We start from the raw sequence: 5978 nt of genomic DNA, 5'->3' as shown, positions 1-5978 counted from the left end.
CTTGCAGGAGCAGCCTAAATGGTAACCGTGTTACAGCAGTGTTCTTTGCCTTTATTTTTAGGTGGTCCAGGCAGATAGCAGCAGTCAAGGCCAAGTGTGCCAGGTGAGCAGTGGACCAAAGCAGTTGTTTTTGCTCAGCTTTTGGTGGAACTGTAAGCATCCACTGTTGTTTGTGTGCTTTAGGGAATCCACTCAGTGTACTCATACCTCTGTCTCCAACTGGCTGATGGACCAGGTTTCATGCACGTGTGGTCTTGCCAGAAGCATTACAGGACCCTGTGACAGAGCCTTCCAATTTTGCATTTCAAGGTCCCCTCCTGGTAACCCACAGGAATGGGCAAGGAGTTGTGGTGAGGCAGGGAAGAGGAGCGAGGGTACCCTCAAGTTGCAGCAATGCCATGTCACCTTGTCTGCCCTTAACCTAGGTGTGCCTTGAGATGACGGTGTCAGAATCCAAGCGCGCCTGAGGTGTGTGGCCCAAGACTTCTTGGGAGACGGTGAGTAGCAGAATTGTCAAGTTCTGGCCCATGTGCTGTTAAGGTGGTGCACTGACGTTTGGTTTTCTTTCTCTTGGCAGAGCAAGAAATAACAGCCTGGTGACAACTGGAACTTCCCAGACAGGCACGAGGCCTCGTTCTGCCCCTGATGGGGATTTGCATCCCCAGATATGTGCAAGATAAGTGGAGAGCTACAACCCACAGAGGGGATGGAAGAGAGGTGCCAGGTTGGGACTCCCCAGGAGGGGTATTTGAGTCAGTTTTGGAGATGGGGATGTCCAAGAAGTGTCTCCTAAGGCCAGCTAAAGGGAAAGTGTCTGTTTTGATCACAGTGCTGAGGTGCTCAGGGCAGAGCAGTTCTGGTGTGTGTCCTGTCACTTGTCTCTGGTGCACTCTGTGTTCTTTGGGTCTCTCGGTCCTTTCTTCTCCTCAAAAGCTCTCTCTGCCTGTCCTGTGTCACAGGTGTCTGCACGTATTTGTCCCACAACTGCTCTGCCCTGCTGCATAGCCTGTAATAGCACAAGTCCTGGGGACTTGAAATTTGTCATTTGCAGGGTGTAGTTGGGCTCTAGATTGTATGGGGAGATTGACATAACATGTTTGGTGCTGTTAAGTTGTCCTGCAGCAGTTTGACACTAGTCCTAACTTCCTTTCAGATACAGACAGTTCAGGTCAGTGGCAGAGAGCCCCAGTCCTGGGGTGAGGGTGTTGCCATGATCAGGTCAGTCATTGTTTGCATTTGCAGGGGAAGCCTAAAGGGTGACTGTGTTACAGCAGTGTTCTTTGCCTTTATTTTTAGGAGGTCCAGGCAGGTAGCAGCAGTCAAGGCCCTGTGTGCCAGGTGAGCAGTGGACAGAAGCAGTTGTTCTTGCTCAGGTTTCAGGTTTTGGTGCAATTGTAAGCATCCATTGTTGTTTGTGTGCTTTAGGGAATCCACTCAGAGTATGCCAAGCCCCTGTCACCAACAGCTGATGGCCTGGATTTCCTGTGCTTGTGAGCTCTCAGGAAGTATTGCAGGACTCTGTGATGAAGCCTTGAAATTTTGTATTTCAAGATTGCATCAGAGTTGCCTTTGGCAATGGCTGAGGAGTTGCGGTGAGTCGCCGAGGTAGGGAGGGGGAGCCAAGGTCCACTCGTGTTTCAGCAATGCCGAGTCTCTTTGTCTCTTCTTAACCCAGGCAGACCCTGCGATGACGGTGGCAGCCTCTGAGCCTGGCCAAAGTGTGCGGCCCGAGCGTTCTCAGGAGAATGGTGAGTAGCAGGATTGCTGGGTTTTGTCCATTGTGCAGCTAAGATCATGCAGTGATGTTTGGTGTTCTCGATTGTAGCTGAGTACGGGACCACAGCCCGGTGACCATAGGACATTCCCCGCAGGCGAGGCAGCCTCCATTGCCACGCGACGTGGATTCTCATCCCCAGATGCCAGAGAGATAAGTGGAGGGCTAAGGCCCGCAAGGGGGTGAAAGCGGGGTGCTGGGAGGGCCTTTAGGATCAGGTTTGGGGGCAGGGATGTGCAAGAAGTGTCCCCTTAGGCCAGCTAAAGGGAAAGTGTCTGTTTTGATCACAGTGCTGAGGTGCTCAGGGCAGAGCAGTTCTGGTGTGTGTCCTGTCACTTGTCTCTGGTGCACTCTGTTCTTTGGGTCTCTCGGTCCTTTCTTCTCCTCAAAAGCTCTCTCTCCCTGTCCTGTGTCACGGGTGTCTGCACGTATTTGTCCCACAACTGCTCTGCCCTGCTGCATAGCCTGTAATAGCACAAGTCCTGGGGACTTGAAATTTGTCATTTGCAGGGTGTAGTTGGGCTCTAGATTGTATGGGGAGATTGACATAACATGTTTGGTGATGCTAAGTTGTCCTGCAGCCGTTTGACACTAGTCCTAACTTCCTTTCAGATGCTGACAACTCCAATCAGTGGCAGAGAGTCCCAGTCCTGGGGGCGGGTTTTCTTGTATCTTGTATCTCTGTCGGCTTACATTGTATGCACTTATGTTGCACCTACCTGTGTCGGCTTCTATTGTATGTGTGTATGTTGCGCCTACCTATGTTGTCTTATATTGTTTGTGCTTATACTGTATGTACCTACGTTGCCTTATGTTGTTTGTGCTTATACTGTATGTACCTACGATGGCTTATGTTGTATGCACCTCTGTTGTGGCAATTGTGATTGGAGCTGCCTTGCCCGGGCACGTAGTCACGCTCAGGTAGAGCAGTTATAAAGCTTTGCCGTTCATCTGTTCTCTACGGGGTTTGGGGTACAACACTGATGGGCCCAGAGTTGGTATAGCTCCTAGCTCTCAGATAGTCAGTCACTGACCGCCTCCCCTTGTCTCGTAGGTCCCCGGGTCCCTACAGAATTTCCTGGAATCTACCATTTGACATGGAGGTCCTGCGGTCAGAAGAAGCGTTTAAGCATATTCTTCAGTGCAGCGTTTCACGTAAGGGTGGCAGCCAGCGTGTCAGCAGAAGAATGTGTGAGAGTGTGACTGTCTGTGTCTGTCTGTGAGAGTTTGTGTGTGCTTGTGTCTGCAGCTGTGTGTGTGTGTGTGTGGAGCAGTTCCAACCTTGTGTGTATGGCCTTTGCCTTTCAGGGGGGGTTTTCATCAGGCAGGAGGATTTTTTGGGAGTCTCTGGAGCGAGTTGCCGTGAATGTGAGTTTGTGCGTAACGCGAAGGGGGCGTGCACGTCGGCGGAGCGTTTTGCGCCGTTTTTGTTCCGGGTGCGTCATAACAATAAAAGTGTTGTGGACTTTTCTGAAATGGAGACACGGTTATATTGTGTCAATATGTATTTTCCTTGTAATACATTATATTGTTCTGTCTTTGCAGTTGTTCCTGTATTTTGATGTATTTTGCTGTATGTAAATTGGACTTGTACTTGTGTGCCTAGGTATGATGTATTCTTTGTTGTATTTGTCTCTGTACTTGCATTTGTATGCATTGTTTCCCTGTGTATTGCTGAAGTTTAAATTAAGGGAATAAAGATTAATCAGCCCTAATAATGATGCCTCTTACCCTCTGTCCTGCCCACCATTCATCTCCTGTCTTTCTTTGGTGTGGTTGAGTCGTATCATTCTCACCCTTTTTCTCCCTTTGCCTCTTACTTTCCTCTTTAGTCTATTCCTCACTTTATCCTTCCATGTGTAACTCTTTGTCTCTGGCTGTGTTTTCCTTTGTTTCCATTTCTAAGACATCTCTATGTTTCTCTAACCCTATTTCCTTCTCACCCTGTCTATTTTCTTCCATTCCTCTACATGTATTTCCCCATGTCTCTTTGTCTCTTTCAATCTAGGTTTCACTATGTTTTCTTCTTTTTTTTCTCTTTGTCAGCCTTTGTCTTTCTAACACTTGCTATCATTGTCTTTGTCTCTGACCCTTTTTCCTTTTCTGTCCAACTTTAACTTTTTTGTCTAACTCTCTATTTCTTTCTCTCTTGAACCCTACCTTGTGTTCAGTCTCTCCATTTGTTTTCCTGTAGGTTTTCAGCTCTATTTCTTCTTTTTCTTGTCTCTCTATTTGCTTTTCTCTTTCATTTCAAGTGCTTCCTTTTCTGATTGTCTTTCACTCTTTTTCTCTTTACCCCACCTTTCTTTCCTCTTTCTCTGCCTTTCTCTTTCTAATCTGACTTTTTTGGTTTTTCTTTTTATCTCTGACTCTTATTTTTCTTTGTTTTCTTCTTACTCTCTCCTCTTCCTTTTCTTCTCAGTCTTTCTTCTTCTCACTCTCTCCTCTTCCTTTTCTTCTCAGTTTTTCTTCTCACTCTCTCCTCTTTCTTCTCACTCTCTCCTCTTTCTTCTCACTCTCTCCTCTTTCTTCTCACTCTCTCCTCTTTCTTCTCACTCTCTCCTCTTTTTCTTCCTCTTACGCTCTCCTCCTCCCTCTCTCCTCTTACTCTTCCTCTTACGCTCTCCTCCTCACTCTCTCCTCTTTTTCTTCCTCTTACGCTCTCCTCCTCACTCTCTCCTCTTTTTCTTCCTCTTAGGCTAAATACTTGTATCAAACATTTTAAACAGCTCTTTTATACAGAAGTGAATACATTAAAAGAGAAAGGGAAAGAAAATAACTGGTAATATATTTCAAAAGTCAAACCAGTATTTAATTTCTGCATCAAGTATTGCAATCAAAGACACCTAAAAGATTCACCTTTCCATAAAATCAAGGTTTTAGTTATTGAGATGGTGGTTTACTTATTTAGGTGGTTGTTTTTTGTCCTTCTAACAGCTTGTATTTTTAACTGTTTAGTCCATCAGCAGACAGACACCCTGTCCATCTTAACAGGCCATAAAAATAGTGCAGGTGATGACATTGGTTAGCAACCTTTTCTTCATCATCATCATCATCATCTCACATTAACCTAGAGAGACGAAAGGCACAAGGAATTCAAATTATTAGCTTTGAGAACTGAAATAAAAATCTTCTTTCTACAATTAGCCTACATATAGTGGCATTAGAAATACCACTTTAAGTTCTGAAAGTACCGGAAGGAATTTATACCCAAAGGATCCTAATTCTTTGGTAAGTCAAAGCTGCCATTTGTACCTGTGAACACTATCACTTGGAGAAAATGCAACACTTAGGAAGAGTTTTAATTGTTTTTTTCATTACTTGACTGTGTCATTTTTTCTGAAGTTTTTACAGCTTCTTGCATTCAAATGAAGGAAGATTAAGGCTGGATGGTTAAGGTTGTAATGCAGCATTTCAAAGTAATATTTGTGAAGATGTACTAGAAACTGCATTGCTTAGAAACCTATTATTTCAGTAATCCTTTCTCAGAACTTCACAAAGGTCCTCTTATTGTGTCTCTGATAAATAAAATGTGATTTCTATTTAGAAAGAATTAAGGTAGTGAAGACTAACTAGAGAAGAACATGCAACCTTATAGATACTGAGGCAAAAAATAAAGCAAAATGGTTAGTTGCTGGTTCCAACTGGTATTTTTAAGTCTGTATGGCTAAGCATCTCTATCTTAAATTTGTGATCTTTCTGCAATTTTGTATTTATGGGGCTTATGCCTGTTCAGAGTAATTAGTGTCATTTACATTAGAACAAATACTGAAATACAAAAAATGAAAAGTTATTGGCAAATGGGATACAGAGTAGCAAATCTGGAAATTAGACGCTGCTGATATTTATCTGTAATGAAATTTGGCATAGGACCAGCAATAGCCAGAAGTAGGTAGAATATCCTGTGATACAGCATCTGAAATTCATCAAAACCCCCCCTCCAAATTACCTTTGGTATTGTAAAAGTTTCCATTCTTTTTATTATTTGTACTTTATTAGAGGCATCTTGTCAGTACTACTTTTTCTTAGCCTTATCCGGAGATGCTTTCTTATGTCTGACTCCTGAAAGTCTCTGTGCAGAACCAGAGTTCTGCAGAGCTTTTCCCCCTGTATTCCTTCCCTTTTCTGTCTTCCCAAAAGCTTTTGGGATTATGGCTTTTACACCATAATTTACTTAATTGCCTTTTCGTGTCAGAGAATTCTT

General features: G+C 44.2%; 1 long non-coding RNA gene across 1 annotated transcript; it reads left to right on the top strand.

Moving 5' to 3' along the window:
- The first annotated feature begins 1679 nt into the window (after window positions 1-1679).
- Window positions 1680-3252, top strand: LOC146763336 (uncharacterized). The gene is made up of 2 exons (XR_014951748.1): window positions 1680-1748; window positions 1826-3252. It is a non-coding gene; the product is annotated as an uncharacterized LOC146763336 (long non-coding RNA).
- Window positions 3253-5978: the final 2726 nt, after the last annotated feature.

Source organism: Lonchura striata, chromosome 1A, assembly GCF_050655825.1.
Source record: "Lonchura striata isolate lonStrDom1 chromosome 1A, ASM5065582v1, whole genome shotgun sequence".
NCBI classification, from domain to species: Eukaryota; Metazoa; Chordata; class Aves; order Passeriformes; family Estrildidae; genus Lonchura; species Lonchura striata.
The sequence above is the reverse complement of the archived record's forward strand: the minus strand, read 5'-3'. Positions and strand labels throughout refer to the sequence as shown.